General features: G+C 36.5%; 1 long non-coding RNA gene across 3 annotated transcripts; it reads right to left on the bottom strand.

The window, feature by feature from the left end:
* Window positions 1-8,811: 8,811 nt before the first annotated feature.
* On the bottom strand, window positions 8,812-13,086 carry LOC110690285. 3 transcript variants are annotated; one of them, XR_002505057.1, is made up of 4 exons: window positions 12,639-13,086; window positions 12,349-12,467; window positions 9,609-10,153; window positions 8,812-9,090 (listed from the first exon to the last, which is right to left on the bottom strand). It is a non-coding gene; the product is annotated as an uncharacterized LOC110690285 (long non-coding RNA). The 3 variants fall into 3 exon arrangements; XR_002505058.1 differs by having other exon boundaries at window positions 12,349-12,459; XR_002505056.1 differs by having other exon boundaries at window positions 12,349-13,085.
* Between the last annotated feature and the right edge of the window lie 843 nt (window positions 13,087-13,929).

Here is a 13,929-nt window from a genome sequence, read left to right as displayed (position 1 = left end):
ACTAAAGCATGGTGGCGTCCAAAGGGAAGAAATCTAGAGTAAAAGAGTCGCCAACAAGTTTTAGGAACTTGTAAACCGTTCACAGGGTGAAGGTTACACCCCTTAACGATCCTGGACATCGCTAACTTCAATAGGTCTGGAACCATGACTAGAAGTTCGGGGATGAAGGTACAAATCCAACCTAAAAGAGAATGAACTTGCCCTAAAACTAGCCTCTACTTTATTCTTCTCGTATTCATGTGCGCTTGCAGACTAACATGCAACCAATAGGTTTACCATAAACCTGTTAACAACAAGATTATTAATTATCTTATTAAGCGATATTAAAAGTATAAATTCCCTTTAAACATCCATAAAAGGCGTGATCAAGCAATGAAAATAATGTATATAAAGCAACTAAATAACAATCATCATCATAATAATCATGTTAACAATAAAACATAATATTAATATTAGCAAGATCCTAGGCACGGTACTAACAAGATTAATTAACAATCCCTAACATGTCAGTAAACATTAAAGATCAATTAGCCCTAACATGACACTTACATGATATTAGGAAAGAAATAGGAAGCATCATAAAAACATACATGATATTAGAAATTTTAGTTATTACCCTAAACATGATACTAGGAAGCAATATAACATCCTCACATGATACTAGGAATTAACAAAATAATCTAAGCATGATTTCTATATCAAAATATCAATAAAACAATTAAAGTACTTACCTGGATGCCTCGTACCTCTTTCTAATAACAAAATACACACGTTAGTAACTTCAAGGAAAAATACTAAATCAAATCAATTAAATTAAATAATTGAAATAGAGATTTGGGACCAAAACCTCAGAAATACCAAATCTTTCACGTGTAGGGCAAAGGCAAGTTCGAACTTGGATAGGTGTCTAGATCTAATGAGTGAGGAATTTTGAGAAAGGGAAGATTTTGAAAAAGAATAGAGACGGATAAAGCTTCTAGCTTTGAGAGAGAGAATAGAGAGAGATGATGGTTGTGAATGATTAAAAATGGGGAAATACGACCTCTATTTATAGAAAAAATAAGACGAGATCAAAGAAAATAATATTCGGAATAAAATAACTCATATCGCCAACGATAGGAGTCAGCGCCAGACGACAAGAGCAGCGCCAGGCGACAGCTGTGAACACCAGGCAACAGCTGCCATCGTCAGGTAATAGCTCTGTCGTCTCGCGTTGATTCAAAAGTACAACGCGCTTTCGTACCCGGAATCATCTTTTAAACCGATTAACAGGTAATTCCGCGTCCAAGCAAATTTAAAATCATGTTTGTGACAAATAATATACTTCATTCAAAATAAAACATCTTTTAAAAATATAATTAACAATCCTTATCTTATTAGAATTAATTATAAAAAAAAAAAAAAAAAAAAAAAAAAAAAAAAAAAAAACGTTCTAGATATTTTTAGAAGATTAAAACCAATCCTAATTAATTTAGGAATAATAATTAATAGGCCTTCCTCTAAATCATTGGGCCACATTTAAAATCATTGGGCCTAATTTAATTTAATCCATAACTTCCTCATTATTCATCGGAATTGGGCTTATAATATATTAATGGAAAGCTCATTTTAATTCCAATCCAACTACACTATTATTGGACCCTTATCATGGACCAAACTTAGATGGACTAGCTATTTTTCATAAATAGGGTAAGAGAAGACATATTTTTGAAAACAGAAAGAGAAATATTTTACTAAAAACATCCTCATCACTAGATTTTTCACACTTTCACTTCGTTCGATAATCAAATGACGTGAAAGGTATTCATCACTTGGTTTGGATTTGGGGAAACACATTTCGGTGTCTACAGAAGCCTTCACTTTGACTTTTTTTGGAGAAACGCAAAGTTTTGAAAATAAAAGTCAAAGTAGTGATAGGGACGGAGAATGATTTAGAACATTCTGTGATCCCAAATCATTCTTGTAACGCCGATAGCTGTAAACTAGCGTTAGTTAAACAGATAAATGAGTTAAGAAACGCGTATCTTGCACCATCGAGCACACGTCTCTAGAGTAACCGATTTTTGTTGACGACCTTCCTCAAGAAAGAGGATACCGCCTGAAGACTTCTACGCTTGCAGCTGCCTTTAATTTTCGCTGGTTTATGACCATCTTCCACAACCTAGGGAACACGATCGAAGATAACTCCGCTTGAAGCCACCTCCTATTTTCTGATAACCTTTTACATCCTAGGTAACGCCGTCGAAGATAAATCCGCTTGAAGCCATCCTCAGTTATCTAAAAATCTTCCACATCCTAGGGAACGCCGTCGAAGATAACTCCGCTTGAAGCCATCCTCAGTTGTTGTGATAATATTCCAAAGAAAATTACCAAAGACCAACGCTTGGTGTTCCTCAAAGCTCGCTTGAACTTTACTGTTGTGATATTTGCTGAAATTACCGCGGTTCCAGTATGTCGGCGTATTTTGCTGCTTATGAACCATTGCATCGGGGCTTGTGATGAGCCAATATTTAGGCGCATTAAGCTAAGTGAGACGATATTTTATCAGGTCGATCACCTACTATGATTGTAATCGATCCGATTACTTAATCATGTCAAATTTCATATAGGGGCTAACTGGCGTAACGAGGAACCCAAAATTGTTGTATAAGGTCCACATCGTCATTATGGGGCCACACATTATGTCGCCACACTAGCACACGCCGTAACACGCCATCACCAGGATTTTGCTCTGTTGCTGGCGATAGAGGTCAGTGCTTAGCGACGAGCTTATCGTCTGGCGCTGATGTCTGGTTTTCTTAAATAAAACCCCTTCTTCCTCATTTGGCCGTGGCTGTTGCTGTTGTTCGTGTTTGCGCTCGAGAACTTCAATTCGATCATTTTTGCTTGTTTGTCCACCAAATTCGCTCAAACTTCTTGCAAATCAAAGCTTATTTTATCTAGTTTCCTGATCCATGTAAGTTTTTTTCAAGCTTATCTCGGTTTTTGCTGAATTTAAACATATTCATGCGCGAGTTTTCGAAAAAAAAATCGAACTCAATTGTGCTTAATTTGCTTCATTTGTTGATTTTCATGCCTTGAAATTGCTTGATTATGTTTATATATTATCTTTAGATCATTTTAAGACTTGTTTTACTGAATTTGATGAAGAAATTAGCGAATTGCCATTGTTAAACCCCTTGAATTCGTGAGAACAATGTGACTTGTTTCTCGTCTGTTTGCTAGCCATCTTTGTCAAATATGTCACAATATATATCATAGTATAGCAAGAAATTGTTTGATTGTTGAAAATTGCTATTTATGCTTGAATTGAAATCATGCTTTGTTTCAGTACTACATTCTTTTTTCTTTTTTTTTTTTTTTTTTTTTTTTTTTTTTTTTTTTTTTTTTGCGAACATAGTATCATGCGGCTAGGAAAACCTTAGATATTATAGAACCTTAATTTTATGTTATCTTGCATAATATAGGATGGCTAGGCGACGAGGTTCCAATTCTCGTTCTAGGGAGGCTCATCGGGAGGACGATCCCATTGATGCCGACATAGGACTTCTTCTTCCCTAGGGAGGTTTCCAAATTAAGATGAGCGCACTGTATATTCTGCTCCCGAGTTTCACATTTCGAAGCGCATTCGGCGAGGGATTCACAAAGGGAGAGTTTGCAGCCATGGTTCCGGCAACACGAGCAAAGGCTCTTTGAACGACACCTGTTTCCGCGACCATAACGGTCTGCGCCTCCTGTGGGAGTCTTGTGGCTTGACTCCTTTGCTGCGAGCCACTCGGGCTATATATTCTTTCGGATTGATCCACTACATAGTCCGAGCTTTAGTGGAGCTCTTTTGGGACACCACCAACACTTTTCATTTTCGTAGATGACTATTACCCTAACTGACTTCAGTCTCGTCACGGGATTGGATTTTACTTCGGTCGCGCTTCCATTCGATAGTGAGATCTTTGTCTCTTCTCCAGAGGTACTGGAAATGTTGAGCCCTATCACCATTAGGGCTCTTAGTAAGGATGAGCCCACGCAACTTAGGTCTAGGTGCATTTGCCGGTCCACGCTTGCGGCGGCCTTTTAGGACAGCGCGACCACCCCTGAGCAGCGGGTGCGCATATTCGCTCGCATCTTGTTGTCAGGGACCTTTTTACCTGGCAGAGGTATTCGAGTGTACCACCTGCCTGCTCTTACCAACCTTCCCATGGTCGGGTTGTATGATTGGGCCAACTTGGCCTACGCAGACTTCCTAGTCGATCTGCAACTTATTAGTCGGCATAGCTCCTTCGAGGGAGATGTCGCGCTTTCCAGATTTTGGAGAGTCGCAGTGGTACACTTTATTTTGTTAATTAAAGTTAACTTTAGATCTGTTTTGGCATTTGTTGACATTTTTTTTGTCTTCATAGTTCTGGTTCTACGAGTACTTTCCATCTTTTGCATTGGCGAGACCTTCACCTTGCGAAGTCCCCATTGCTGCCGGTTGGGGAGGCCGTCACAGTGATGCGGTACCAACAGGCGCGTTTGAGTGTTGATCCTCTAAGTATGTTCCTCAGATATTTGCCTTTTTATACCTTTTAGTAAGATTTTATCTTATGAATATGCATTTTGTAGAAGCCGGCCGTATAGTTTTGGCCGTGGGTCGATTTCAACATTCTTGCACTTGCTGCGCAATACACTGCTCAGTGTCGGTACTTTCAGGGGACATATGATGCTGCGGTGTATTTAGGAGAGAGAGTGGCTATTTAACACTCCTCGGAGGCCTTTGTTGTTCATGCTCGCCCTCCTTGGCATATGTTCGATAAGGCGAGATTGAGGACGTTCGCGAGTAGTCACCAGAGGGCACACCTTGGAAAACTCACGCCCGTGCGGAGCTATGCTACATAGAGGCATTGCTGCCGCTCTTGGATGCACAACCTGCTTTGCTAGAGTGAGCAGAGGAGGTATTCTTCATCTTCTACATTTGTCTCTTGTATAGCCCCCAAGTAGGTATTAACTACTTAGTTTATTTTGTAGGATGCGCACGCAGAGTTCGTTGCTCCAATCATATCCATCACCTATCAGGGGATGTATGGCCCTGTTGAGGAGATGATTCCTCTGCCTCCTTCGGATCACTACTTTATTGAGCGGTCGATACCTCGACACCAGACTTGAGTGAGTTATTTATTTACCGTTTTACTTGTACATATATCTTTGATTTTTACGAACTCTTCTCTTGACAATTCTCTTGCATGCTAGTAATCAGGATGGCGAGGGGTTTGGACACCTTTCGTTACAAGCTGGTTAGATTAAGGGATCGAGCTTCTTGTCACTGTGACGACAGTGTAAAGGTATTTCTCTTATCCTTATCTCATAATTTATTTACTCTTTTAGCATCTAACATGATTTAGTTTTGCAGGGACAACCTGTTCCTCCTCTGCACACTAGGACGAGACCTGAGGCTAAGAGAGAGAGGTCCGGGTCCGACTCGAGGAGTCATCATACCTCTTCCAGAGGTGAGGGTGGTCGATTAGAGACGACTCCAGCTAAGAGATCAGGGGATTCATGCTCTTCTTCTGAGGGGGCATAAGCTAGGCCGACAAGCCAAGGAGGCGTGACATCGACTCCTTTAGGGGCTGGTGGGACGTACAAGGTTTGCTCGTTGTCGCAACAGCCACCGCAGCCTCAGCCGTTGGATATTCAGCATCAAGGTGAGCCTGGATGGGTTGGCCTTACTCTGTCGATCCCGACTGTCGGCGATTCTGGAGCCAGTGAGGGACATACTCCACGATCTACTTTGTTCTTTGACACTTTAGGAGTGCCTCCCCATTTGCGTCCTTCGGTACCCTAGTTGTACATTTATTTATTTTATTTGACTTATTAGATTTTGCTAGCTTGTATTATATGACTTCTATGTTAGACACATTGTATATACAAACTTATTATGCTTATTTTATCTTTGCCCTTTTATTTTTCATTTTATGTGCATCTGAGTGAGTGAAAAAATTGTGGCTAATTTTTGCGGAAAAAATTTCCGTCATTTTTATTATTAATGGAGGTATCCAACTTTCTACCCCCAACAGAAAAAAAAATAAACTTTTACTAAAATAAGCCTAAAATTAGTTAAGCTTAAATTAATCAAAAATTGTTTGAAAGGGAAAAAAAACGTAAAGTCAATGCAAAAAACCGAGTTGTAATTAAAAAACACATGACTTGCATAGCGAGAAAAGCTGACGTCGAGCCGACTCTTTGTCGCCAAACGCTGACATATGTCGCCAGAAGCGGTTTTTGTCGCCAGGCAATAGGCCTCGTCGCCATACGCTATTCTTATCGTCTAGCACTGCACTTTTTCCTCCAAATCCTTTCAGGAAACAAACTGTGTCAGTTTTGTGCATAAATAGCCCCCAAATCTGCCGAGTTTTGTATATTTCGAACAGATCAAAACAATAGTTATAGCTTTAATTATCTTACAGCAATCATGTCTAAAAATTTTAGTGATTTTACTCGTGAGTGGTGCGGATCTTTGACTGCTAAGGAGAGAAAAGCGCTTGATTTATTTCATCTGTGAGGTATTTATGGTATCAAGGAGGTAGACATAGATATAGATTTTATTCATACCGCCTTAGAATATTGGGATCCAGATACTCATTGCTTTAGACTAGGCTATGATGAAATTAGTCCTTTACCAAAAGAATTTGGTGTTATTCTAGGCTTTCCTTCCATGGATCTTGCAGTAATTCCGAATATGAGCGAATATTATTAGAATGATTTTGAGCATTTCTTTACTCCTATTGCAAGGATCTAATAAATATTGTAGATGGAACTGTAGTAAATCTGAAAGAATTTGAACGCCATTACATTGATAGACCATTTTCTGAGTCTTTTCATGTTTATTGGAGGACATCTTTTCTCTTTGCATGTTTAGCCAATATCTCCTCACTAGTGGAAATAATCGTGAAGGTCAAGCAATTTTAGTGTATGTCATGGAACAAATTGAATCAGGGAGGAATCCAATGCCATTAATTGTTAGAGAAACCATGCTTAGTTTGGATGAATTAATGAAATATCCAAAAGTAGTTTTTCGAGGCTCTCCAATTTTATTACAGGTAGAAAAAAAAAATATTTTCAATTACAAAAATCAATGACATATATTTTTTTTATAGTAATACTAATTATTTGCATTGAATTTTAAAAGATATTTCTAATGGAGAGGATAGAATTAATTAGTCCTCCTGATAACATTAAAAAATATACACCAAACTGCTTTGTGAGGCGAAAGAAACGTTTTTCCATAAAGATGGGTGACGAGTGGAAAACTAGGTCGTTATCTAATCTTCCCTCGGTCAAACTAAATTTATAAACACTTAACAAACCTAAATATGAGTATAGAGGCAAGTCAAGGGTCGAACCCAAAGGAACGGTAATGTTCAAGCACCTTCAATTATGCGCCTAAGCTAGGTCGAAGACGAAGGTAAGAGAGGAAACTAACAAAACAAGTAACCAAGGAAATAAAACACTAGGAACGGGGATCAACAAGTAATCATGTCAATTGTAACAACTTGGAAGAGCATGCCAATCAAAGGTTGTGAGGACTAATGATAAGAGCAATCAATTGGAATCAAAGAGCTATCTCCTAATTGTTAAGCTAGGGTTCACTATGAATAACAAATCAAGAGAATCACAATCAAAACCAATCGATAATTGCAATCCCTAAGTCAATTGTTCGTGTCATTAGCAATTATAATGCAATCTAGCATAATTCTCAAGGCCTAATCAAATTACACCATGCAAACTTACATTAATCATTTTAATCTCAGCAATTAATCAACACAATCCCCAAATTAATCACAATTAATCAATTATACAAGTTTCACCCAATTCCTAGCCAACAACTACTAAAATATCATCATCTATCAACAATCAACTAAATGAATCAAGAATCAACAAAATATCAAGAACAATTACTCTAATCAAACATCAAACATCAAAACATCAAAGCCAAATCAAACAATGAAATTAGACAAAGCAAATAAAGAAGAGAGAGAGTGTGAAATGCTCATTGATTGACTAAGAAGGAATTCAATACAATTGTCACCATTCAATCTTCAATTTCTCAAACCACCATTGAAATCCCTCACTTTCTCTCTCTAAAACTACTCCTAAACAAACCCTAGATCTAGAAAGAGAAACTCTCAACCTAAGCTAAAATATGAGAGAGAAAATTGGATTAAAATTGTTCTACTAATTTTTACCCCAAAATGAGTATTTATACTAGAGAAATAAAACTAAGAAAAATAAGGATAAAAAGGGAAATATATAGAAAGTAAAAGAAAAGAAGAATTAATAGAAAATAAAGAAAAGAAAAGAAATAAAATGAAATCAAAATAAAAGGAAAAAATAAATATAATAATTAGACTTCTTTCTCGATTCTTTGGCTGATCTTATTTGGGAAATTCACTAGTAGAAAAAATGCTATTTGTAACTGGCAAAATTGACATATTGTAACTGGCATTGTTAGTTGCGAATGCCACCGTTACAACTAGTAAAATTTATTCGTAACCGGCTAATGTTAGTTACAAATAATGTACTATTCGTAACTGGATTAAGCTAACGCCAGTTACAAATAGGCTATTTTCTAAGTTAGAAAACATACTATTTGTAACTGGCGTTAAGTTATGCTGGTTACAAATAAAGTATTATATGTAACTAGCATAGCCTAATGCCAGTTACAAATAGTGTTTTTATTATAAAAAAAATAAATAAAATGGTAGCTGTAGAAAATTGTCCTACTGCCACCAACTGTACACTACATTTATATATTTTTAATGTAAAGACCATTAATTGTTAATAAACTTTTATAATATACAATAACTATCGATCTAACCAATATAAGACCAACTTTAAGCGACATCTTGTAAATTATATTGAATTGATGTGCCTGTAAATTACAAATATTTCTCACAATTCACAATAAATAATATTCTATAACTAAAAAAAGCTAGTTAGTTAATTGATATAATGGTCCACCTTCAAATTTTGACGATTATGTCCGCTTCACAAATTTGACAGTTCTGTATGGGATAGTAGCAATTTACACTAAGCACTTGATACATCGATAGAATTCTGCATGGGAAAGAAATATATACATAAAAAAGCCAAAATTAAAAAAAAAAATTGTTTCAAACAGTGACCAAGTGAACTCTACCAACATGATCAATGCATCAAACTAGGGGATATAAAAGAAAATAAGCATCAAAATTCACAAAAGAAAAACTTCAGTCACTAAACGGTCAACGATTGAGCACTTATTTTAATTTTACAGACAATAAACGGTCTATCATAGTAATTCACAATAAACACCTGCCGATGTCTGGAATTCAATTTCATCAATTAAAATATTTAAAATCAAATAGAAATAATGAAGAAATAAAAAATTTTAAAAAGGGAAAATCTCAGATAAACTCAAGGAAATGAGCTATGCAGACAATCAACACGGCATCAGTTCAGTCCGCCCGTCTGCTTTTCAACATCATCGATTCAGTTTTCATAATGTAGTGAAATTGCAAATGCTCAATAACTTATTCAGATTCACACAAACCATTTCTAAAAACAACTCAGGTATAGCTAAGAGGTTGGCTGACCTGATGTAGTATCAAAAGAGCAAAAATAAGAGCACTCATGACTAACCACATGAGTTCTAATGCCTAAGGGATCTTCAGATGTTGAGAGCTTCCTTTTAAGTCCCTTTAGTGAAGGTGTTTGCCATCATCATCAGAACTGTATAAGTCAACATGTGTAGATGCTGATGGAGATTTGTGTGCACATGGCCTAGAAGAAACTGATTTCTCATCGGAAACTGAACCATATTCCCACAGGTCCTCCAGGCTTTGTGTTAGACTCAAAACTATTAGGATGTCCCTGGACAAGAGTTGCACTGATTTTTTTAGGGCCTAAAACATAGAAAAAACATCATTTCAATGCCAGAAAATAAACATAAATAAACAAGTTAAGACAGAAGAAAATTTGAAAATTGGGAGTATTTAGCTTAGATGAGGCAGTCTTCTCTTCAATTGGTGGTATTTCCTGACGAGATAGCGCTCCAACGAGCCCTTCACATTTTGCTTCAAGACCGAAACTCTCCTGCTCTTGCATGACTTCAGTTGTGTCAATTCAACCAGTTGTGAACCTTTAAAAAAGAAATGAGAGAAAAGAAAAAAAGATATATTCTCAATGAAAAAAAGGACAAGCAAACTTGATAGGTGCACAAAAATCACTTCATTGCTAGTTGGTTAGGCATTAGACAAGCCTGCACAATATTTATTAATAGCTACAAGGTCATATTTTTGTGCTTAGAATTCTATGAAAGAAAGAAATATACTCACTCTAGAATATTAAAATAAGGCATGCCAAAAGTTTAAGTACTACAGGGAATCAGAATTAAGTGGTCAGCCATATTAGACAGTAGTCCTTAACTCAATTCCATCCAAGCAGAGAATAGGAGCTCATGTAACAGAAAGTTGAGGTTAGTTATGCAGACTTTGACATGTCAACATCTAGTTAGATCGTAAGGCAGTTTGGTAAGTCAACTCATGCTTGTATTGCTATTGAATAAGAGAGCTATAGTACTATGAATTTCATTCATTCAGACAATTGTTGTAAGATTTTTTTCATTATTAATTAATGCTCTAGTGTATAAGCACTTGAGTTGACAAGGTTCAACAATGAAGAAAAAGTTCATATTGTGTGCTCTAGTATATAAGCTACATTGCTTGTATACATTCCAATAACCTTTTTAAGACCAAGAGTTCACAAGATAGTTACACTCCATCTAAAAACCTTGCATGAAGAGAGTGCTGATACAAAATTTTAACAATATATTCTACTTTCAAGCGTGCTACATTCATCTGTAACAATATATTCTGTAACAAGCAGAAGCTATTTTCTGTTCAGGATTACAAATGTATATTCCAAACAATTTCAGGTTCTAAACTCAAAATATCAAAATAAGGGAGAAAACAAAGCTAAAAGGCCGAAAAGTGTGATAGTATGAAACAATGGCGTCGAAACCAATATATCCTACTTTGTTGATAACTGCCAAGGCTCTTAGCTCTCGGAGGTTGAATCCCAGCATGATATGTTTAGGTTGGTCAGTAACAAGGCTTGGAACTAGGATGAAAACTATAATCTAGCTTATCATCTATTTACACACACAGTAACATACACGCACAGAGTATGTTAATATCCTGATATATATGTGCTGCATGTTTATTCAGCTGAAACATCCCTGAAACTGAATTGTTTTAAGTTGTTTTAACAAGATCAAACAAAGAAACTAAGAGTTGTATGTTAATATCCTGATATATATGTGTTGCATTTTATTCAACTTTCCATTTAGGAGTTTATCATCAATAACACTATGGAATCATCAACAGAACTATTATGATGGATTTTTGCTCCCTAATTGACCAAAAAAAAAACTTATCTTACTTTCTATTCTTCCCAACCAATTCAAGTCAAATTTGATTATTCCTTCCCCAATTTTTCCCTTCAATTCATCTTATATATATATATATATATATATATACTAACATTAAACAAAGTGCATCAAAATCAGATGAATTTCAACTTAAATGTAACACCCATATAGGCCTAACATTAAAATTTGTCGGAAAATGAATTGCAATGATAGAAATTGAATGAAGAGGATGAAATTAGACCTTTTTACAGTTCTTTTCAAAGTACCAGTTGTACCAAGTATATCACCAATATCAACAAGTGATTTAAAATAATTTAAATAAAGTTAAGAAATCTTATCCTTTTCACTAATAAAGCTAAATTAGTAGAAGAAAAAATATGAGTATTATGGTTTGATGTTACAGAAACAGTGAATTAAATAATGAAGAGAGAAAACCTTGATATAGTTCCTAAATCATCTTGCAAGGCTGAAAAAGGTGAGCTTTAATTCCTAAACCAAAAAATTAACTAATTGATGCAGTATAGTCAAAAACCAAGGTGCCACTGTACTAACTAATGCACAAAAATAAACCTATTGAAGCAGTCATGGATTAACTTTTCTACTCAAAATAGGATTGGGAACATTATTGAATTGGTCTAGCATAAGTTTATAATTATAACAAAAAATTAACAGAACATGAGCAGTTTCCAAATTCTACATGCAATTATGCTAGTAACTTGCATTCTTAATAACTAGAGCATTTTATTAAACTTGATTATTACTATAATCAAAAGCTTGTTCCTGTTAGTTAATTTTGGTTTCCCTTGAAATATTGATAATTAAATTGTACATTTTCTCATAGAATAATAAAAAACAAACACACAATATATTATAATCAAAGTTTTCCTAGAATAGAAGAGCCATACCAAATTTTCCAGCCTTGCAAATTGCTTGTTCAACTATACACCGATTTAGGAATTTCAAGCCCCGATTTCTTGCTCTTGCGCTCGAAACTCTGGCCACCTAGCTACTCAAATCTGATGTTCTACAATAATCTATCTCAGTGTACTATGAAACTCCTTTTTAATTAATTCAAAATTATTCATGAAATCTAATTTTTAGTAACTGACAACAACAAAATTCAATTCAAATTTTAGGGATTTTATTGAATAAAGAAAAGGGATATTTAAGAGACCTAATTCAAAAATTTACATACCATTGAACCTCGGTGGAACTACTTTTGCTGAATTTCAATCCAATTCAAAAGAAATTCTAATTGAAATTATTCAGTTGCCTTTTTTTCCCCTCTGACACTAATGATTCGCGAAAAAATTGTAACTTTCTTCTCAAAATTATCAGATCAACGTCGATGAATACATCAGAATCCTTCGAAAAACAACGAACTCGAGTGATTCGCGCAGAGATGAAATTGTAATAACTCCGCTGATCTCCACATCAGACCAACGCTAATGTAATTGGTGGCTTTGACATGAGTCGTAAGCCGACTAAGGTTTTTTTGAAATTACATATGTTGTTCATACGAATTGTTGAAGAAGAAAAATTAGAGTTTGAATGAGGGTTGAAGAGAGAGAAAATGGGATGGGTATGCAAGTCAAGGAGGATGGGTAGAACTGAAAAGGTGAGCGTGATATTTTAACTGAGACTCTAAGAGGTATCACATCAGTAACTGGCCTTGCCAGAGCTCCTTACTAATAATAAGGTCAATAAGGTTTGACCAAATATTTGTAACCGGCGTTTTCTACAACAGTTACTAATATTTGGTCACAATCTCTTTGATTGAGTATTTGTAACTGGCCTTAGCTATGCCGGTTACTAGTGCTAATTAATTTGTAACATTTGTTATTCACGTCGGTTACTAATACTCTTATAGTAACCTACATAACATATGTCAGTTACTAATGGAACGTTACTAATGAGGTTTTTTCTACTAGTGATTATCCCATGCTTCTCACATCACCAAATCATGCGCATCACAATCATTCGATCATCAAATTAATCAAGATCAATTGGCCAATTTACACCCAGCTTTTGCGCACGCATCAATGAGGTTGACCACCCTCATGATGAGCCCACATAAGGGTCCTCAGTTGGAGTTTAATGTTGATGTTGCTGCTTTCGAGTTGCTGATGTTGGAGTCTAATCGGTGGTGAATTATTTGAAGGCGCCAGTTGCTGTTGGTTCTTGTGGCTGGTTGTTGCGGCAGAACGTGGTGTTTGTTGCGGCTGGTAGCGGCTGTGTGGAGTTGTAGGGCTGCGGGGTTGCTGCTTGGTGTGGGTGACAGTGAGCTTGCGGAGCAGGGGAGATGCACGAACAGGGGAGCTGCGTTGGAGCAGGTGATGGCCGCTCCCGCGGTGAGGCCGCGGCCAGACCGCGGTGAGTTCCTGGTCGATTTTGGAGGTCCTCGCGGCTTGTAGACCTGCGCCCGCGGCTGCTATGCTGTTGTAGTGCGGTGGTGCAAATGGTGCTCGTTGTTGCTTGCTTGGTGA

This window comes from Chenopodium quinoa, unplaced genomic scaffold (assembly GCF_001683475.1).
Source record: "Chenopodium quinoa cultivar QQ74 unplaced genomic scaffold, ASM168347v1, whole genome shotgun sequence".
Classification (NCBI taxonomy): domain Eukaryota; kingdom Viridiplantae; phylum Streptophyta; class Magnoliopsida; order Caryophyllales; family Amaranthaceae; genus Chenopodium; species Chenopodium quinoa.
This window is presented reverse-complemented; position numbering and strand designations above follow the sequence as displayed.